The 23,738-nt window shown below is 41.8% G+C and overlaps 1 long non-coding RNA gene across 1 annotated transcript in view; it reads right to left on the minus strand.

The window, feature by feature from the left end:
• Positions 1-1,492: 1,492 nt before the first annotated feature.
• LOC140185973 (uncharacterized) overlaps positions 1,493-23,738 on the minus strand; it is a 121,915-nt gene continuing 99,669 nt past the window's right edge. Inside the window, exon 3 of the long non-coding RNA XR_011882758.1 lies at positions 1,493-1,569. This is a non-coding gene — a long non-coding RNA (uncharacterized lncRNA). The remainder of the gene's footprint in view (positions 1,570-23,738) is intronic.

The raw sequence follows: 23,738 nt of genomic DNA on the forward strand, positions 1-23,738 counted from the left end.
TGGCCAGATCATTCTGTTGCAGTGAGCGAATGAAACGACCCAGGTGCAGGACCCAGGCACGGAGACTGAATCAGGATGCTTACGCAGATGTGCATGTTGAACGGCAGGATGTTGAATGTTGTAGGATCTTGACGCGGAGCCTTGACACAGAGAGATGGAGTTTCATAGGCAAACCTTGAAACTGGAGCAAAACTTAGAACACACGATCCTAAGTGGCCGGGAAACATTAATTACCGCACATGCAAAACCAACGATCTGGTGACTTAGTGGTTGTAACGCCGGGGTTCTTATGCCGCAGGTCTTGACGGAAACCAGGTATGTCATCATCAAAGAGAATTAGAAGCAAATGGGAAATTAACAGTCAGAACCGTGGCACAATCAAAGGAAATTAGGAGAAAGATAGGGAATTAACGATCAGGACCGTGACAACTTTTAACCCTGATACACAGACTAATTTACAGACACAAGATTCTGAAGGCTTTAGCCAACAGACGGAGCTAGATGCACCTCAACTGGCACTGGAAGAAGTCACTGAAACACAAATCTACACTGACTCCTTGGCTGTCTCCAATGGCATAGCTGTCTGGCCTCTGAAGTGGAAAGGGAACAGTTCCAATATTGTGGGAAAACTGCTCTAGAGCAAGTCCATTTGGCAAGAAATATGGGAGAAAGTGCAACGTGTGAACATTACTGTTTAGCATATGAAAGATACGACTGAGATGGCAGCACATAACAATATTGTAAAGTGACAGGTAAGATTGCGAGCACCATCAAGAAAAGAACAGTGGCCCCTGTGTGCCTGGGCACCCCACACTTCAGAGCACTTGAGGATCCAGGGTACTGTGGAGTGGGATAAAAAAAGAGTTTGAGAATATGTCCCAATATGATATATGTCAACAAGTAAATAATCCAGTCCATTAATAAAATGGCCTACAATTTACACTTCAAACTCACACTTCAAACTGAGAAGTTGCCCTGCAGACATATGGTATCTAGACTACATCAGTCCACAACAGAGATACATTACCTTGTAACCATTTTTGACACATATTCAGGGCTTTTGGTGGCTGCCCCTTCTGCTAAGATCCTGTACTGCCTTCAACAACTAATAGCTTGTTATGGCAAACCAACTGAAATACCATCTAATAATGAGTCTCACTTTTCAGGACATAATGTACGATAATGGGCATCTGACAATGGTATGTATTGACTATTGGATATTCCCTACTATCCCCAAGCTTCAGGCCTAATTGATAGGAGGAGTAACCTGCTGAAAAAACAGATCAAGCTTTTTACACCTTCACACTCACTCAAGGGGTGTTTGACAATCCCAGGTACAATACAATTTAAACAATCTGCCCATAATGGGTGAACCACCTTTACAAAAGATAACTAATTGTAACAACCCCAGGAACAGACCCACCGCCATTACTCCATTTTCCAAAACGTGCCAGTGGTGGGAAAATACGGGTACATTACCGAAAACCACCCTCTGTAAATGGCTGAAATCCTTGCAGATGGGCAATTCAACAGATTTTCAGTCTTGATTCAGGGACAGCTTCAGTTCGTCTGCATTTAAGAAAATATATGTGGCATGAATAAGGTATTTTGCTGAAAATAAGAGCAAATATTATTTTGTTTTACAGATAAACTATGTGTGTCAGAACATGGCATCTGTTTCTGATTGGCATGATCCCAGCAGTACTATTTTGGAATGCATACAGAATGACTTAGGCAAGGCAATATACTATCAGATAGTATAGAAGAGAAGAGCACAAAAAGAACACACAACTCATAGAGAGTCTTATATTTGTACCTTTTCAGAGCTAATGGAAATTGTAAAGGGAAGAATAATTGAAACAGCTTATAGTACAACTGCTCAACTGAAAGGTACTTGAGTTTCAATATTCCATATCACCCAATGCAACGGAAATTACACGTGAATAGCTGATCCAACGTTAGGGGAGTTCATTAATTACCGCAAAGTGAAATAGCTTGGGGCTATCTATCTGCTCCAGTGAATACAATTTTTCATTCACTGATGTGAGGTAAGGTGAGGGTCTCCGTTGGTCAGAGTTGACCATGGATATTGTGTCTTAGCTGTTTAGATATGCAAGCCTGGGCAGTACAATATAGAGAGCAAGTGGATGCCCATGTAGCAAGCTCCCCTCCTCCACACAACTGATGAACCCAAAGGAACGGCAGAGACCGATACAGTTTGGAACCAGCAGCGTCACAGGATTTTCCAGTCAGCATTGAACTCAATGTAGGACTGCCTTAGGGAATCCAGCTCCAGATTGTTCCCTTGGGGTTTACACACAAAGCCTTACCCATGAGTGGGTGTAGCTGCAAGGCAGCGGAGGTTTGAGATCAGAGTTTTCTTTCTCCAAGATGAGCTGCCAACCACAGCCAGAAGTGACTGGTTTTAGAGCACCAGTAACCCACTTTTGCTCCTTCTCTCGTCAGTAGAAACAACTCCACCAAGCTTAGTAGCTAAGTCACAGGTGAAGGCCAGAAGCTGGACTTGTCAGAGGGTATTTGAGGTGCACACCATTGGGAGCTTGTCCCTAGTACCACCCCTGGCTATAACAACCATAAGGAACCTAATGATGTCTCTGATAACACATACCCAAAAGGTGATTCCTTCTTAATTGTAAAATGTGAGAAAACCCTGGGGCATTAAAACCATCAATGCATATTATATTTAAGGGAGAAATATGTCATAGACCTGAAACATTTATGGTTTTAAAAAAACTTCCAACCCACATCCACTACTATGACCACTGCTACTATCCTATAATGTATAACGAGTTGCACTCAATTGAAGGGGTTGGTATTGGATGAAACCCAAGAATCCATCCTGTTTGTATTGAACATACCAATGCATGTCCAAGACATCTCAAACCAAACTAAGATACAGATCCATGCATGGTGCCCAGATTCTTTTTAAAACACTTATTAGAAAAACATGTCGAGGTTGCCATTTATAGAGATACTACAAGGAAGAAGCATGGAATCTTGGAGTTAGCAGGAGTAGGATATGCTTCAGGGGTTGCTATGGTAAACACATTCGATGCTGGAACCATTTGGAGACAGCTATGGGAATTACAGGAGAGGATGAATAGTGGGTCAAGAATATGATGACCTATCCAGGACAGATGAGTTCTGCTTCCCTGTTCTAGGACTCAGTAAAGTTTATTGAGCCTACACAGCCTGCAACAGATTATAAAGGGGTCATCCAAACTTTATCCCTTCAAAGATCTCATAAGACAGGGAGCCAAAGAGTGTGCTCTGAAGAAATCTTTACTGAAGACTCATATTAGTATGGATAGTCTATTATGAGGATTGTTCCCTAGTTAACATCACAAGTAAGAAAAAAACCCTTTGTAAGACATGCAACACACATCAAAGTTGCTGGTGAACGTAGCAGGCCAAGCAGCATCTGTAGGAAGAGGTGCAGTCGATGTTTCAGGCTGAGACCCTTCATCAGGACTAACTGAAGGAAGAGTGAGTAAGGGATTTGAAAGTTGGAGGGGGAGGGGGAGATACAAAATGATAGGAGAAGACAGGAGGGGGAGGGATAGAGCCAAGAGCTGGACAGGTGATAGGCAAAAGGGGATACGAGAGGATCATGGGACAGGAGGTCCGGGAAGAAAGACGGGGGGGGGGGGGACCCAGAGGATGGGCAAGAGGTATATTCAGTGGGACAGAGGGAGAAAAAGGAGAGTGAGAGAAAGAATGCGTGCATAAAAATAAGTAACAGATGGGGTATGAGGGAGAGGTGGGGCCTTAGCGGAAGTTAGAGAAGTCGATGTTCATGCCATCAGGTTGGAGGCTACCCAGACGGAATATAAGGTGCTGTTCCTCCAACCTGAGTGTGGCTTCATCTTTACAGTAGAGGAGGCCGTGGATAGACATGTCAGAATGGGAATGGGATGTGGAATTAAAATGTGTGGCCACTGAGAGATCCTGCTTTCTCTGGCGGACAGAGCGTAGTTGTTCAGCAAAGCGGTCTCCCAGTCTGCGTCGGGTCTCGCCAATATATAAAAGGCCACATCGGGAGCACCGGACGCAGTATATCACCCCAGTCGACTCACAGGTGAAGTGTTGCCTCACCTGGAAGAACACCTTATATTCTGTCTGGGAACAACAGCTTATATTCCGTCTGGGTAGCCTCCAACCTGATGGCATGAACATCGACTTCTCTAACTTCCGCTAAGGCCCCACCTCCCCCTCGTACCCCATCTGTTACTTAATTTTTATGCACACCTTCTTTCTCTCACTCTCCTTTTTCTCCCTCTGTCCCTCTGAATATACCTCTTGCCCATCCTCTGGGTCCCCCCCCCCTTGTCTCTCTTCCCAGACCTCCTGTCCCATGATCCTCTCGTATCCCCTTTTGCCTATCACCTGTCCAGCTCTTGGCTCTATCCCTCCCCCTCCTGTCTTCTCCTATCATTTTGGATCTTCCCCTCCCCCTCCAACTTTCAAATCCCTTATTCACTCTTCCTTCAGTTACTCCTGATGAAGGGTCTCGGCCTGAAACGTCGACTGCATCTCTTCCTACAGATGCTGCTTGGTCTGCTTCGTTCACCAGCAACTTTGATGTGTGTTGCTTGAATTTCCAGCATCTGCAGAATTCCTGTTGTTTGCCTTTGTAAGACATGTTCACATTGGCTCTGTCCATTACACAGTTACCTCAGAAATGCATTAATCCAAATTTGGGCTCCTATTTACTTCCCCAAATGCTGCTCCAACTAATCTTTATGAGGATATAGCTATTGCTAAGCTCACCCTGTCACCTCAAGCTGACTGGGTTCAAGAAACACAGGCTCTAGGGTTGCAAAGGACTGACTCTAACCAAGAGCTGCATTGTTTTGTAGACCTTGAACCTCCCTCCTATTCCTCCGTTGACCTCTGATTGGAAAACAATTATCTGAGAGCCCAAGCAAATGATACATCAGTGGGCCAGTCATAAGGAGGTTACTCCACACAAGGAGGAAGCACTACAGCAAAGCCCAAGTTGGTGGAATTAAATGTGGGACTGGGGAATGAATATAGACATTCACCTGTGGATCAGCATCATATCACATTTGATTGTTGTGCTCTGTTCCATTACACTAATACTAAAATATGTGATCCTTTATATGTTCAGACAACAGCTGGAAAGAATAAACATTATCTCTGTCAAAATGTTTAAATTAGAACTTTCTTCTCCCTTGAAATGATACTACCACACTGCTCAATGGCATGACCATGTGAGTTTGGTAAACTGACAACTCCAAAGGGTGAAGTGCAAAGGAGGAATTAAAAATACACCCTTTAACTTAAAATAGAGTTGTCTAGTCACAGTCCTCATAGTGAGCAGGCACGTTGGTCAGGAAGACAAGTAAAACATCATGTCTTGATTCCAGTGAAGCCTTGAATCATGCAGATGTAAAATATAAAGGAAGGTGATCTGATAACTGGCTTTCAGAAGCAAACTAGATCAGTTCAGGTGGTGATGCAAAGATTTACCTATTCATCTATCATTAAGAAAAATGGCCAGCTTTAGTGTTATAGCTGACTGGTATGTGTAGATTAGGAAAGAAATGGGGGCTTTTTTAATTAACTAAGTAGGAGTAGAGAACAAGCTGAATGAATTTCTCCTCAAACCAGAAACACAATCAATCCCAAGGACTTCGAAGGTTCTCCAGGCCAGCCATCATATAGCTGAATTCCTCAATGAGCAGAAGGGTGTGAGAAGTGTTATCATATCTATTATTTTATACAGTATTTTATACTTACTAGTATTTCATTTACTCATAATTGTTGATATTTTGGACCAAGACCCTAATCCAAATGAAGGGTCTCAGTCAGAAATATTGACTCCTTATTCCTTTCCATTCAGTCTGCATGACCTGCTGAGTTCTTCCAGTATTTTATGTGTTACTCTGGATTTCTAGCATCTGCAGAATTTCTTGGGTTTATAATCTATATATTGGCTCTCCTCCTGGTTTGCCTCTGTTTTGCAGGCATCAGTGTAGGAATGGGTTCAACATTTTTGCCAGTTTCACATAGATGTCGGACTGCACCCAAGTTGATGAACAGTTGACAGGCACTGAGATTGCATGGACCTGAACCAGATTGCATGCATCTGTCAGAGGCCTCTCTGCACTCAGACGATCATTTCTTCTCTCTCCTTCTCTCGATGGTGGGGTCAATTCTCGAGTTGGAGAAACTCAGAACAAAAGCTACACGGCAGACTGTAACATTGTAATAGTGACTGTTTGTTTTGTTGGTCTCCCCTCTCGCTGTGGAAAAGGTGACAGTTCTCTGAGTGAGTGAGAGAGCCTGTGGCATGTCAAATTGTAGCGTGAACAATAGTTTTTGTTGGACTGCAATCATGTTCTCTCTTTAGGGGCTTTGTTATTGCTTGTTTAGTGGGCAGTGGGTGCTGAGGCTTCCTGCTGAAGTAAGTGGGGGTGAGGAAGGGGGAGGGTTGATGCTTTGCTGCTGTTTATGCATGGGCAGGGGAGGAGGTTCAAATACTTTTCACAAGATCACAAGACAAAGGAGCAGAAGTAGGCTATTTGGCCCATTGAGTCTGCTCCGCAGCTCCCCCATGAGCTAAACTATTCACCCATCTAGTTCCAATTTCCGGCTTTTTCCCCATATCCCTTGATACCCTGACTAACTAGATACCTGTCAATCTCCTCCTTCTTAAATACCCTCAATGATCGGGCCTCCACAGCTGTATGTGGCAACGAATTCCACAAATCCACAACACTCTGGCTAAAAAAATTTCTCCTCATCTCTGTTCTAACTGGGTACCCTCAAATTCTAAGACTATGGCCTCTTGACCTGGACTCACCCACCAAGGGAAACAACCTTTCCACATCTACTCTGTCCAACCCTTTCAACATTTGAAATGTTTCTATGAGATCCCCTCTCATTCTTCTATACTCTAATGAATACAATCCAAGAGCCGATAAACGCTCCTCATATGCTAGCCCCTGCATTCCAGGAATCATCCTCGTAAATCTTCTCTGAACTCTCTCCAACATCAGTACATCTTTTCTAAGACAGGGGGCCCAAAACTGCACACAGTATTCCAAATGAGGTCCCACTAATGCCCCTTAGAGCCTCATCAACACCTCCTTACTCTTATACACTATCCCTCTTGAAATGAATGCCAACATAGCGTTCACTTTCCTTACCGCCAATCCAACTTGGTGGTTAACCTTCAGGGTATCCTGCACGAGGACCCCCAAGTCCCCTTGCACTTCCGATTTTTGAATTTTCTCCCCATCTAAATAATAATCTGCCCGATTATTTCTTCTTCCGAAATGTACAACCGTACATTTGTCAACGTTGTATCTCATCTGCCATTTCTTTGCCCACTCTCCTAAGCTAACTAAGTCTCTCTGCAACCTTTCCATTTCTTCAACATTTCCTGCTCCTCCACCTATCTTGGTGTCATCCGCAAATTTAGCCACAAAACCTTTTAATCCATAATCCAAATCATCGATATACATCGTAAAAAGAAGTGGCCCCAACACCGACCCCTGCAGAACACCACTAGTAACTGGCAACCAATCAGAATAGGATCTCTTTATTCCCACCCTTTGCTTTCTGCTTATCAGCTAATGCTCCGCCCATTTCAATATCTTTCACTACAATTCCGTGGGCTCTCATCTTATTAAGGGCCTCATATGTTATATACTGTTATTCATTCTTAGAGGTTCTCTTCTGTTTTGTGGATGTCTGCAAGGAATAAGAATTTCAGATTGTATACTATATACATTCTCTGATATTAAATGGTACCATTGAGCTATTGAATCATTGAACAAAAACAGGGGAGGAAGACAAAAAAATCACCTCTTAATTATTATCAGCGATCTCCAGAGACCAGTAATCATGGTTCTAATTTCTAGCTCACAATCCTCTGGATGCACCAATCTCACTTAGGTTCTGAGATTCTAAATGAATATCACAAGTGGGGAATTGGGAATGAAAGCAGCAGTACCCAATGTAAAGCAATGTTGATGGATGCCAAGAATCCAAAACAAATTGTCGGAAAGTTAGATTTCAAAAATATTTCAAAGTACATTTATGATCAAACTATGTATAGTTCATCTTCTTGCAGACAGCCACAAAACAAAGAAGCACCATAGCACCTGTTTAAAGAAAACCACAACTCAACAAGACCATCAGATGTGCGAGAAAAAGAACAAACAGCAAAAGGTGAACAAATAACACACAAAACATTAAACATCAAACCATACAGTCCCCAAAAGTGAGTCCACAGTTACAGGCACTGAGGGGAGTAAAGCCAGTCCAGGAGCTGATAACCATGGCCACAGCCACCAAGTCAGTTCAGTGCTGTGTTGATGGCTTCAGACCACAGCAATGGATCCAGTCCTGCACTGAAGTGCTTCGATTAACTCGCGCAAATAGTGAAGCAAGTTGAGCAGTGACAACATCAAACATCAAACCACAGTCAAAAGTGAGTCCACAACCATAAGCCACGAGGCGTCAAGGCGATTGAACCCTGCAGGGTGAAACCCGAGACTCCTGCACCTTCCACTGGAAGCAGTGAGAGGGAGACCAGTCCAATGCATGCAGAAAGCACTGAACAGCCGTTCATTTTCCACTCTTGTCCCAGTCAATTTTAATCATGCTCAACACTTTAATATCGGCATGGAGTAATAGATTCCACCACAGGTTTCTATTCCGTCACTAGGAATCGACACAGTGTACAACCCCAGTGATGGCCATAGATGTATTCTATGCTGAAACCCCTCCCCACCCCCAGAAGATCGCAGAGATGCCCGATCATTCACTCAGCCCAAAAATACATTCTTAAGGGAAATTACAGGCTGCAATCAATCACAGTTCAGAAGAAGAACCATAGCTTAATATGATCAGAATTCTTCGTTCTTGCCTTATCCATAGACACACACAATGTAGTACAAAAATTTTGCAGCACTGTTGATGAATTGGTAACTAAGTACTTTGTGTGTCTGTCTCGCTGTGTGTTTGTGTATATGGGTATAAGCACACATTTCTAGTGCTAACTAGTGACACTTATTCACAATGTGATATTAACGTTATTTAGCAGTGTTGTCGCAAATTGAATTAAATTTTGTCCATTATAATTTTTGCTCCGTACATTATAAGGTCTTTCATATGAAGCAGATCATCATGATTAACTGATAGTTTCATGATTAACTGGCTTCACAATGATTTATAATATATATTAGGATGTGCAGATACATAAATATTCATTGTATTAAAATAGCGGCTACAATCCTTTATGGTTCTACTAGCTGATATAATTAAGTTTAAAATGTGAAGTACTATTTGACTTTTACATCCAAATGTAAAACAGGCTGAAATGATCCTTTTCTGCCAAAGTACTGTATTAAGTAACAGAAAATGGAATGGAATAAAAACCTATTACAGTCTATGTATATGTAATATAATAGGTTTTAAAGCAGCAATTCATTACAGAAAAATATCAAAATGATTTGAGTCCTGATATATAGAACTGTTTATCCCCCATTTTGCAAAAATAGATACTATGAAGGACAAATTTTGAATATTCATTTCCCTTTTTTGCTGAGATACATCATCTCCAAAGTACATTGAGAACAGTCTAGCCTGCAATGTTATTTGACAGTTCACTGTCTAACTGATGATACTGACTTTTTTTGAGATATTTTATAGAAATAATTTTGGTTCTGTCTTTGTTACAAGTTCTACTAGTGTTTTTTACAGAGCTAGGGAAAACATTTTGAGAAATTATAGAAACTATGGATCTGATTCCACATGCCATGTGTGAGTTTAATGCTCTGTCTGTCACGTGTGGCACAGTGGTTTCATGGCCTGCATCATCCTGTGTGATTGTATACTGTAGGCACCAATTCTTTTCATTATCATTTCATACTCTGACAAAAATCCACGTCATCAACTACAACCAAAGTTCTTGGGAGATGAAGAGAATCATCAGTATATCTTCAGCTAATTCTAGGTGCATGATAAGTATTGAATGGAAGCTGCAAGTATTCACATCTTCAGATAGAGGTCAACAAGTGTTTTAAGTGAGTTGTTAGGTTCCGAATTCAATATTGGTTTTGGCAGAAGGGTGAGTGGCAGAGATATAACAGTTCAAAGTAAATTTATTATCAAAGTACATATATACCACCAAAGCAACACACACAAAATGCTGGAGGAACTCATCAGGTAAGGCAGCATCTATGAAAGTGAATAGATGGTCAACGTTTTGGGCCGAGACCCTTCTTGAGGGCAGAGGAATGAGTTCTGAAGAAGGGTCTCAACACGAAACATCAGCTTTCTATTCATTTCCATAGATGCTGCCTGACCTTCTGACTTCCACCAGCATTTGTGTGTGTTGCTTTGGAAGTCCAGCAACTTCAGACTTTACGTCACCATATACAGCCCTGAGATTCACTTTCTTGTGGGCATACTCAATTAGTACATAATAGAATAATAACCATAATAGAATCAATGAAAGACCACACCAACTTGGGTGATTAACCAGTGAGCAAAAGATGCAACCTCTGCAAATACAAAGAGAAATAAATAACAACAATAAATAAATAAACACCAAATATTGAGAACATGAGATAACAAGTTCTTGAAAGTGAGTTCATTGGTTGTGGGAACATTTCAATGACGGGCCATCTGAAGTTGAGTGAAGTTGTCCCCTTTGGTTCAAGAGCCTGATTACTGAGGGGTAATAACTATTCCTGAACCTGGTGGTGTGAGTCCTGAGGCTCCTGTACCTTCTTCCTGAAGGCAGCAGTGAGAAGAGAGCATGTCTTGAGTGGTGGGGGTCTTGGATGATGGATGCTGATTTCCTGTGACAATGTTTCATGTAGATGTGCTCAATAATAGGAGGGCTTTACCCATGATGGACTGTTATGTGAGATTCATTCTTCAAAAGCTCTTCAATCATGGCACCTGAATGTCTTGTATATTAAAGCAAACATCAAGTCCTAATGGGTGTATTGATTTGGAGGCAATGAACGTATGAAAAGGTAATGTCATCCCCAGTTACTATTGACTATGAAGAATTACGTTCATACATTCCCATGCAGTGGAGCACCAGAGTTCTACCCTCTGCTCTAAGGGAAAATCTATTTTCTATGCATTGTACAGCTGGCATCAACATTACCAACAGCCCTAGACATTCAGTGTAACATAGATGTTACAATATAGAGCATTGACTGATTACATCAGCCTGGTATGGAGGCACCAATGCACAGGATCGCAATAGACTGCAAATGATTGATAACTCAGCCAGCTCCATCACAGGCACAGCCCTCTCCACCATCAAGGATATCTTCAAGTAACCGGCATCCATCATTACTGACCCTCACCCACTTAGACATTCCCTCTTCTCATTACTACCATCAGGGAGGAGGTACAGGAGCCTGAAGATCCACATTCAACTAGTCAGGAACAGCTTCTTCAAAGTTCAAAGTTCAAGGTAAATTTATTATTAAAGTATATACTATATGTCACTATATACAAGCCTGAAAATCTTCCTCTCCATCATCAGATTTACAAACAGTCCATGAACTCAGGAACACTACCTCATTCTTCCTTCTTTGCACTATTTACTTACTTTATAATTTATCGTAATTTTACATTTTTGTATAGTACAGTTGCTGCAAAAAAACTCTCTTTATATAAGACCGTGATAATAAATCTGCTTCTAATTCTGAATCTACCATTGGTAACACACAAAAAATGGTGAAGGAACTCAGCAGGTTAGACAGTATCTGTGAAAATGAATAAAAGTCAACGTTTCGAGCCAAGACCCTTCAGGGATGTTCAGAGATCCACCCCTTAATTTCCTTTTCTCAAGCACACAAGAGGCACTATCATTCAAGGTTACTCTCCCATAGAAAGCTGAGAATAAGCTCAGTGGTGGAGCACCAGAACAGTCATTGATTCTGCCAGACCAACACTGAGCATTAGCAATATCTGTCCATAGCTGTCCTGTTTTTGTCCAGCTTGTTTCAGTTAGAGGAAGGGAAGGTAAAAGGTAAATCTTTAAAAAAATTACTGAACATGTAATTTTCCATATTAACATTTAAACCTTCAACTAATACTATGCTCCGACAGTGGCCAACTACTTGAAGCAAAGATAGCAATGCCGATTTCAAATGCTACTAATGGGGACACTCACCACTAAAAGGAATGCCCCCCAGCTACTGCTGGAGGGTGTGAAGAAAGCAACTGAAACACAAAGAGAGATATTGAAACACATTAGAAGATTTCTTTAAGATCCAAGCAACACTTTTCTGGATATTTATTAAAGATTTCACCTGAAATTAGTAACTGCTCGATAACTCCCCTTAATGCCCACCTTGCTGAGGTCACCAAGAGAAAGGCAACATTTTCATGTTCTTCTCACCTGCCTATCCCTGGGTCTCCTCCTCCTTCCCTTTCTCCTATGGTCTACTCTCCTCTCCTATCAGACTCCTTCCACTCTAGCTCCTTACCTTTCCTACCCACTTGGCTTTACCTATCACCTTCCAGCTAGCCTTCTTCCCCTCCCTCCACCTTTTTATTCTGGTGTCTTCCCCCTTCCTTTCCAGTTCTTAAGATAGGTCTCAGCCCAAATCGTCAATTGTTTATTCACTTCCATTGATGCTACTTGACCTGCTGAGTTCATCCAGCATTTTTGTGTGGTTATTTAACTGTAGGTGATTTGTTAAGGAATAAGTTATGTGAGGGGATAAGAGGCTAAGTAGAGCTACTAGAGAGAGATACAGAAAAAGACTTTCTTCAGACAGAGCAGAGACACAACGTCACCCATCTTTTAGTCCTCCACTACCCTGAGTTTTAGATTTACATTGGAGAGCTCCTCCCCAAAACATAACTTACGCATGTAAATATAGCACTGTAAGGCATGTCCAGATAATGATAACCAGCAATTAGATGCAAGTCCAGATCTGCTAACACATTTGTCTGATTAGTACAGTATTATTTTAATGATCTTTTATTTTCTTTCTACCTACAGTATATATTATCCTTATTTTTCTTCATTGTCTATGATCATGCTGAGACATGAGATTACTTGATTGACTGCAGGAAAAATAAATATCACAAGAAAACAACAAGTGACAGCTGTTGAAAATCTTAGATGAAACAAAACCTAGTCAGCAGATCAAGCAGCATTTGTAGAAAATGAAAGAAAGAAATGTTGATGACCTTCCATTAGAAATAGAAAATTCAGAAAGGAGGAATGTTTTCAGTTACAAAGAAGGTGACAACTGAGAACAAAAGAATCTGATAATATGGAGAGCAAGAAATAATAGATGATATAAATTGGTGTCAGCTGACAGCAAGTAAAGAATCGCACACAAAGTACTTGAGGAACTCAGCAGGTTAGGGAGCATCTATGGAACTGAATCAACCTTCTTCAGGACTGCAAAATTGAATTGACTTTATTTCTTACATCCTTCACATACATGAGGAGTAAAAATCTTTACGTTATATCTCCATCTAAATGTGCAATGTGCAATCATAGTAATTTATAATAAATAGAACAGTAAATGTAATATAGAGTACACTCAAATCAGCGTGAGTTCATCAGTCTGATGGCCTGGTGGAAGAGGCTATCCCGGACCCTGTTGGCCCTGGCTTTTATGCTGCGGTACTGCTTCCCGGATGGTAGCAGCTGGAATAGATTGTGGTTGGGATGGCTTGGGTCCCCAGTGATCCTTCGGGCCCTTTTTACACACCTGTCCTTGTAAATGTCCTGATTCATGGGAAGTTCACAACCACAGGTGGGCTGGGCTGTCCACACCACTCTCTGCAGAGTCCTGTGATTAAGGGAGGTACAGCTCCCATACCAGGCAGTGATGCAGCCAGTCAGGATGCTCTCAATTATGCCCCTGTAGAAAGTTCTTAGGATTTGGGGGCCCATACCAAATTTCCTCAAACGTCTGAGGTGAAAGAGGCGCTGTTGTGCCTTTTTCACCACACAGCTGGTGTGCACAGACCACATGAGGTCCTTGGTGATGTGGATGCTGAGGAACTTGAAGCTGTTTACTCTCTCAATCCCAAATCCATTGATGTCAATAGGGGTTATCCTATCTCCATTCCTCCTGTAATCCTTTGCTCTTGCGACATTGGGGGAGAGGTTGTTTTCTTGACACCACTGTGTCAGAGAGATGATTTCTTCCCTGTAGGCCACCTCTTTATTGCTTGGGATAAAGTCAATCAATATAGTGCCGTCGGCAAATTTAATTAGCAGATTGGAGCTGTGGGTGGCGATACAGTCATGGGTATACAGTGAGTAAAGGAGGGGACTTAGCACGCAGTCCAGAAGGACTCCTGTATTAAGAGTCAGAGAGTTGGAGGTGAGGGAACCCACTCTTACAACCTGCTGGCAATCTGACAGGAAGTCCAGGATCCAGCTACAAAAGACAGGGTCAAGGCCAAGGTCTCTGAGCTTCTTGTTGAGACTGGGTGGAACTATGGTGTTGAATACTGAACTGTAGCCCAAGAACAGCATTCTCACATAAGCATCCTTTATCGACCCAAAGAACACTACAGCACAGAAAACAGGCCATTTGGCCTTTCTAGTCTGTGCCAAAACTTTATTCTGCTAGTCCCATTGACCTGCACCCAGTCCATAACCCTCCAGACCTCTCCCATCCATGTATCTATCCAATTTATTCTTAAAACATAAGAGTGAGCCCGCATTTACGACGTCAGATGGCAGCTCGTTCCACACTCCCACCACTCTCTAAGTGAAGAAGTTTCCCCTAATGTTCCCCCTAAACCTTTCCCTTTTCACCCTAAAGGCATATCCTCTCGTATTTATCTCTCCTAATCTAAGTGGAAAGAGCCTACTACCATTTACTCTGTCTATACCCCTCATAACTTTGTAAACCCCTATCAAATCCCCCCTCATTCTTCTTCTACACTCCAAGGAATAAAGTCCTAACCTGTTCAATCTTTCCCTGTAATTCAACTCCTGAAGACCTGGCAACATCCAAGTAAATCTTCTCTGCACTCTTTCAATCTTACTGATATCCTTCCTATAGTTAGGTGACCAGAACTGCACACAATAACGTGACTTCTTCTACAGATATGTAAGGATGGTATGTAGAGCAGTGGCTAATGCGTTGTCTGTTGACCAGTTGTGTCAGTAGGCGAATTGTAGGGGGTCCATTTTGGGTGGTAGCACACTGCAGATGTAATCCTTGACCAGCCTCTCAAAACATTTGCTTATTATTGAGGTGACTGCGACCGGACGCCAGTTGTTCAGGCATGTTACCTTGGTCATTTTTGGTACAGGGACAATGGTGGATAACTTGAAGCAGGAGAGAACTCCACACTGGGAAGGGAGAGATTAAGAATGTCTATAAACATACCTACCAGTTGTACTGCACATATCCTAGGTACTCACCCTGAGATGCCGTCCAGTCCCGCAGCCTTGCCACTGTCCACTCGTTGGAAACATCTGCGTACCTCAGCCTCAGAGATGACCAGGTGGCTTTCCTCGGAGGCTCAAAGCTAGCAACATCGAACCGAGTATGAAAGCGATTGATCTCATCTGGGAAAGAGGCTGCAATATTGGCGGCACCACAACGCTTGGCTTTGAATTCTGCGACAGTATGCAGCCCTCGCTACAAGTCACATGTGCTATTCGTTGTGAATCTTGACTCAGTCTTGTCCCTGTATCGTTGTTTCGCAGCCTTGATAGCTTTGCGCAGATCATAGCTGGTTTTCTTGAGTTCTCATTGATCGCCAATGATCTAAGCTCTATGTCGCGCAGTAAATGCTGCTCACACGTAACTATCGATCCAGGGTTTCTGGTTTGGGAAGACCCTGACAGACTTCAGGGCGGACAACATCGTTGATGCAATTCCGGATGAAGCACGTGACTCCATCAGTGAACTTGAAGAAATCCTCATCATGGAAGACATTCCAGTCGATGTCACTGAAGCAGTCCTGCAGCATGGAGGCTAATTTGTTGGACCAACAGTGGACGGCTTTAACTATGGCCGCCTCATGTTTCAGCCTCTGCTTGTACGTCGGCAGAAACAGGATCGAAGAGTGATCTGTTTTTCCAAAAGCTGGTCGATGGAGAGCTTTGTAAGCATTGTGGAAGGGAGTGTAGCAGTAGTCAAGTGTGTTAACTCCCCGAGTGCTCACCTGGATGTGCTGACATAACTTCAGAGAGACTTTCGCCAACAACGCTCGATTAAGGTCACCGGCAACAATGAAGGCAGCCTCTGGGTGTGCAGTCTCCAGGGGGAATAAAGGGGGAAAAGGCCAGAATAAAAAAGTGGCAGAGGGAAAGGAGGATAGCTGGAAGGTGATAGATGAGCCATAGTGGGTAGGAAAGATTAAGGGCTGGAGAAGAAGCAATCTGATAGGAGAGGAGAGTGGGCCATAGGAAAAAGGAAAGGAGGAGGGGACCCAGGGGGAGGTGATAATCAGGTGAGAAGAGGTAAGAGGCCAGAGCGAGGAATAGAAGAAGGAGGGAGAGGGAATTTTATTTTACCAGAAGGAGTAATTGATATTCAGGTTGGAGACTACGCAGATGGAGTATAAGGTGCTGCTCCTCCACCCTGAGAGTGGCCTCATCGTGGCACAAGAGGAGGCCATGGACAAACATTTTAGAATGGGAATAAGAATCAGAATCTCAATTTTTGGAAACCAGGAAATTCTTCTTTTGGCAGATGGAGTAGAGGTGCTCGATGAAGTGGACCCCTATTTACTATTGGTCTCAATAATGTAGAGGAGGCTTGCTGTTGCCTGTTCATGGCAGGGGGCAGGAGGCTTTGGAGTTCTTATGTTTTTTTTTCTGTCATTCATTCTTTGGGGTTTTTCCTTCTGTTTTGAGGATGTCTGCGGAGAGTAAGAGTTTCACATTATATATTGGATACATTTTCTGATATTAAATGGAAGTATTGAACTATTGAAGGGGAATGCTGGAAATAACCAGTAGATCAAGAAGCACCTGTGGAAAGAGAGAAACTGACCTACATCAGAAAAAAATACTTGGTTTGAAAAGCCACAAGAAACCTGCAGATGCTGGAAATTTGAAACAAAAACGTTGAAAGTGGGAAACATCCAGAAGATCAAGCAGCACCGGTGGAAGGAAAAACAGAGGTAATTTCCCCAAACCCCTTTCTCACCATGAAAATTCACTAATCTGAATGTTCAACCTTTTCCCACTGCGCAAATTGAGCATCCAAAGTGTTATTTGTTCTTACTCTAGGGTTCTGGCACAAACTGGAAAGGTTAGTTAATTGAAATTGCCACCATTGAACCCTTCACCATTAATATCCTGCGCATTGATTGGAAATTCAACAAAACCAGTGCAAAAAAAACCGTGATTACAAGAGCAGGTCAGGTGTTGGGTATCCTGTTATGAGTGACTCCCCTCCGAACAGCACAAATCCTTTCCACCATCTCTGAGGCACAACAAAAGTGTGATGAAATAATCTCTACTTCTCTGCATGAATGCAGCTCCAATACTACAGATGCCTCCAGGACTAAGCAGCCTACTTGACTGATCCCCTTTCCAATATCCTAAACACAAATTTTAGAATTCTATCAGATTTACTGTCTTCGGTGTAGGTGTAGGTGTAGGTTCACTGTCTGTCTATTCATCAGGAAAAACAAAAACACCCCAAACTGTTAAAAGATTCCTGAAATTCGTAGCCACTCAATTCTGTTGCTATTCTTGTCAATGTTTTCTGTGCTATCATCAGTGATCCAAATTCTGCGTTAATTCAGCACAATTCCACAAATATGATCGAAAGAATTTTTATTTATTTATTGAGATACAGCGCTAAATAGGGTTCCATAACCCTAACCTAGTTACGGAACAATTTACAATGACCAATTAACCAACTAACTGCCACATCTTTGGACTGTGGACGGAAACCAGAGAACCCAGAGAGCCCATACAGTCTCAGGGAGAATGTACAAATTCCTTAGTCAGCGGTGGGGAATGAACCCGGGTCATTGGTACTGCAAAGCGTTGTGCTAAGCACTACGCATCCATGCCATCCAATATCTTATATCAACCTGGTACTAGGCATAGAGACTCTTCAGATGACAGATCTTTTGGTGGGTGAGCATTTTGGAGGCAGTGACTATAACTCCCTGACCCTTACCATAGCTTTGGGCAGGGATAGAAATACAAGGAATGGGAAAGTGTTTAATTGGGGGAGGGTGAATTATGATGCTCTTAGGCAGGAATTTGGGAATTTAAACTGGGAACAGATGTACTCAGAGAAATACACAATGGAAACATGGAAGTTGTTTAGGGAGCATTTGTCTGTGGCTCTGGATGGGTTTGTCCCACTGAGGCAGGGTAAGGATGGTAGGGTGAAGGGAAACATGGTTGACAAGAGATGTGGAATATCTAGTCAAGAGGGAAAAAGGAGCATGCATAAGGTTTAGGAAGCAAGGATTAGACAGGGCTCTAGAGAGTTACAAGGTAACCAGGTAGGAGCTTAAGATTATAATTAGAAGAGCTAGAAGGGCACGTGAGAAGGCCTTGGCAATAGGATTAAGGTAAAACTGTACGGTGTTCAACTTGTTTGTGAAGAACAAGAGGATAACTAGAGTAGGGCCTGTAAGGGATAAAAGAGAAAACATGTAACTGTAGTCGGAGGAGGTAGGGATGTCCTTAATGAATACTTTGCTTCAGTATTCACCCAGGAGAGGAACCTTGACGTTTGTGAGGACAACGTAAAACAGACTGATACACTAGAATATTTTGAATTTTGAAGAGGGTACGCTGGAACTTTTTAGAAACATTAGTCCCTGAGGCTGGACAGATATACAATAGGTTACTACAAGAAATGAAGGAAGAGATTGCTGCACCTTTGGTAATGAGTTTCGTATTCTCACTGGCCACAGGAGTGATACCAGATGATTGCAAGGTGGCAAATGTTATTCCTTTCTTCAAGAAAGATAATAGATTAGATTAGATTATGAGGACACGCAGTCCTCTTTTATTGTCATTTAGTAATGCATGCATTAAGAAATGATACAATATTCCTCCGGTGTGATATCACAAAACACAGGACAGACCAAGACTGAAAAAACTAACAAAACCACGTAATTATAACATATAGTTACAACAATGCAACAATACCATAACTTGATGAAGAACAGTCCATGGCACAGTAAAAGAGTTCAAAATTTCTCAAAAGTCCCACACCTCACACAGACAGGAGAAGGAAGAAAACTCTCCCTGCCATGCCCGACCACAGTCCGACTCTGAGTCGTCCGAAAACTTCGAGCCTCCGATCAGCCCTCCGACACCGAGTACCAAGCACCATCTCTATCCGAACGATTCCACCTCAGTCTCGGTCGCCAGCAGTAGGCAAAGCCGGCGATTTTGAGGCCTTCCCTTCGGAAGATTCTCGATTGCGCAGTAACAATGGCAGCGAACTGGCGTTTCAGAAATTTCTCCAGATGTTTCTCTGTGCTTTCACGTCTGTCTCCATCAAATCAGAATTGTCCACGGCCCCTATTTAATGGATATGATATCATTTTCACTGGAGAGCAGCGCGCGCACGGCGCACTGCTATCGCCTCCTCCCACCTGGGATAATCCTGAGAATTATAATCCAGTGAGTTTTAAATCCATGATGGGAGGTTATTTTTTAGACACAGGATTTACAAGCATTTCAAGAAGCACATTCTGATTAGGAATAGTTAGTATGGCTTATGAGGGGGAGGTTGTGCCTCATGAGCCGGATTAAATTCTTTGAAGAAGTGACAAAACAAACGTATAAAGATATAGCAGTGGATGTGGTATATATTTAGTAAGGTATTTGAAAAAGTTCCCCATGGTAAGCTCATTCAGAAAGTCATGAGGCATAGGATTCAAGGGACCTTGGTTGCGTGGTTTCAGAATTAGCTTGCCTACAGAAGACATAAAGTGGTAGTAGATGGGGCGTATTCTGCCTAGAGGTTCATGATTAGTGATGTTCTGCAGGAATCAGTTCTGACACTGCTGCTGTTTGTTAAGTTTATAAATGACTTGGATGAGGTAGTGGAAGATTGGATTGGTAGGTTTGCAGATGACACAAAGATTGGTGGTGTTGGGGGTAGTGTAGAAGGTTGAAGGTTTCAACAGGACATTGTAAGGATGCAGAACTGGACTGAGAAGTGGCAGATGAAGTTCAATTGGGTGAAATGTGAAGTGATACACTTTGGAAGGTCAAAATTGAAGGCAGAGTACAGGATTAATGGCAGGATTCTTAGCAGTGTAGAGGAATAGAAGGATCTTGGGGTCCATATCCATAGATCACTCAAAGTTGCCATGCAAGTTGATAGGGTAGTTAAGAAAACATATGGTGTGTTAGCCTTCAATAGTTGGGTGATTGAGTCCAAGAGCAATAAGATTATCTAGTAGCTCTATAAAGCACAGGTTAGATCACACTTGAAATAGTGTGTTCAGTTCTGGTCCCTTCATTATAGAAATGATGTGGAACCTTTTGGAGAGGGTGCAGAGGAGATTTACTAGGATGCTGCCTGGAATAGAGAGCATGTTTTATGAAGATAGGTTGAGCAAGTTGGGGCTTTTCTCTTTGAAGCAAAGGAGGATGAGGGATGATTTGACAAAGGTGTATAGGATGATTGAGTGAACAGCCAGAGACTTTTTCCCAGGTCAGAAATGGCTAATATGACAGGGCATATTTTCAAGATGATTGGAGGAAAGTATAGGAAAGCATGTCAGAGATGGGCTTTTTTAAATAGAGAGTAGTTGGTACGTGGTAGAGGCAGATACATTAGGGATATTTAAGAGACTCTTAGATAGGAATAAGGAAGAAGGAAAACTAGAGGGCCATGTCAAACAAAAAGGTTAGATTAATTTTGGAGTAGATTAAAAGGATGGCACAGCATTGTGGGCTGAATTACTGTTCTCTGTTCTTAACATCACCTCCATGCTTTCTTATTATGCTCCTTGTTAAATCAATCTTAGGATCTTGTTTTGTTTCTTTATTACTCTTCAACTTGTTATCAAAATACAGTGTATTCTAGTTAATTGGGACATATTGGGACCAATATATTTTGGTCCAATTAAGCGGCTGCACCAATTAGCCAATGGATATAGGTAAAAGGTATAAAAAAGACAAACTACTGTTTAACTGAGTAATAATTTATGTATTTAAATAAATACAGATCAAATTAGTAACACTACCAATATCACTGCAGTACTGTAAAACTGTGTACTAGCTCTTAATATTTATCAATGGAGGAATTCAACTGCATCACGTTCTTTTGACTGTATATGAACAAAACCTGCACAGACACGTAGTGTCGTCACACAATGCTGTCGACAATTGCATCCTCCAAATCTTCATTTGCACTGTAACATTCAAAACGATTGTCAATACTTCATAGTACCTTACTAATTGAAGTAGTGAAATTGATCCAATTTCACTCCAGCCATTGCTGGCATCTCCAAGCCTGAATGCTTGAAACCACTGCGAGCAAAACGGTTCTGAATTATCTTACTACTTATTTCTCAGCAGCTATGTTGAACAAAAATCAGTGCTTTTTGAACACAAACGCATGCAAATGGCACAATTTAAAAACTGATCACTCTAAGCACGGTGTAGTGTCTAACAGCCATGCAAGCGCACACGATTGATGGTAGTTAGAAACTGTTCAGCAATAGTCTCCTGTCCCAATTAAGCGGCATAGTGTCCCAAATAAATGAAGAAAACCCCAGCTATTTTCTTGATTTATATTTTGCTCCTTAAAAGTTGTTCCAAATAAATGCTGCCCTGATTAACCAATGGCCTATTCTAAAGGAGAAGATGGCGACGCGATGCAGCTTGCAGCGGCCACTCCGGTGAATGATATCTGTTATCTGTCAAGTAGGGTGCCGTGCACAATCCTGATTTGATGGAGACAGACGTGAGAGCACAGAGGAACATCTGGTGAAACTTCTGAAATGCACTGCTTCACTGCCGTTGCTACTGTGTGATCCAGAATCTCCGGAGGGGAAGGCCCCGAGTCCTCAGCTTTGCTTGTTGCTCGGCGGCCGGGGCAGAGTCGAAGCACTCGGCAGAGATGGTGTTCAGTGATCGGTGTTGGAGGGCTGGTCGGAGGCTCAAAGTTTTCGGACGGACTCAGAGTCGGCTGTGGTCGGGTGCTTCCAATGCATTGGCAAGTTTGCGGCACTTGGAGGTTCCTGACAGAGAGAGTTTCTCCTTTCTACAGTCTGCATGAGATGATGAGGCTATCGGGACTTGAGACTTTTTTTTTATCATGCCCATGGTCTGCTCTTTATCAAATTACAGTATTGCTTTGCACTGTTGTAACTATATGTTATAATTATGTGGTTTTGTCAGTTCTAGTCTTGGTTTGTCCTGTGTTTCTGTGATATCTTTCTGGGGGAACATTGTGTCATTTTTTAATGCATGCATTTCTAAATGACAATAAACAAGGACTGAGTGTCCTCATAATCTATTCAACTGGGGTCTACTCTATCTAAAATCTACGTTATATGGATGCTGAAAAGCACGAAATGAGGCATTAAAGTCCATGCTTATATTTCTGCCATTAATACTGTTAATTCAATTAATTACTACATTTTCAAATTATAAAATTATATTAGCGGCTTAGTATCTGTTTGGCACTAACGTACTATACCATAGAGTTCCAAGATGTTGGTCTGTGCAATGACTGCTGTAAATTCTACAGGGCTGTCAGAAGCACAGCACCAAAGCAATGAGCTTTGGTAAAAGATAGAGTAAAAGATAGTAAAAGGGTGGAAGAAAATACTTGCTTCATTGTAAAAGAGATGAAGGACACATTTCAATTCAAAAGGTGTGAATTGATATCCACCTGAAACTAAGGGTAAATGTGGCTGAAGCAAATGGTTGCCATGTAAACTATGTATCCGTCACAAATGGAAGGAATAATTGAATTTTGAGACTCCAGTTAAGTTCCACGTAAGAAAGTATTGTGATATCTTAATTAAATCAAAAGACTGCCCATGCTTGCAAACTGAAAAAGAAACAGAAAATGTTAGAAACACTCAGTAGATCAGCATCTGTAGAAAGAGAAATAAGTTAATATTTCAGGTTAAAGATGCTTCATCCAAACACAACATCTTAATCATGAGCAAGTCTGCAGATGCTGAAAATAGAAAGCAACACACACAAAATGCTGGATGAACTCAGCAGGTCAGACAGCATCTATGGAAATGAACATACAGTCAACATCTTGGGCTGAGGCCCTTCTTCAGAGCAAATCTTAATATCTTAATATCTTAATACTTGTTATGTATTGCAGGGGATTCTACTTTCCTGTTTCTAAATGAACCTAATAATCTACAGGCATTCTAATTTCAATGGCATAAAATTTATGTACACCAACATTTCAATAACTTATATGAAATTATGTTATGATTTTATTACATTCTGGTGAACCAGCACAAAATATTAACTGTGCCCAAATTTCTCTGTTCTGTAAGTGATTTCAAGATTCAGTGACAAAACTTCTTTGTTAATAACCCACAATAGGTAGAATGTATCAAGATATTTAAATTAAAACCATAAACCTATTGATCTTTTTAACTACCTTGTCACTGTGAATAAATATCAATAGTAAAAGTTTTCTCAGTCAGACTTTACATTTAGACTCCATTGAGGAATTGAGGTTTTTGTTTAAGCGTATATTTGTGGACTACTCAGCACCATGTAATGAATTGATTGTTGA

Source organism: Mobula birostris, chromosome 21, assembly GCF_030028105.1.
Source record: "Mobula birostris isolate sMobBir1 chromosome 21, sMobBir1.hap1, whole genome shotgun sequence".
NCBI lineage: Eukaryota > Metazoa > Chordata > Chondrichthyes > Myliobatiformes > Myliobatidae > Mobula > Mobula birostris.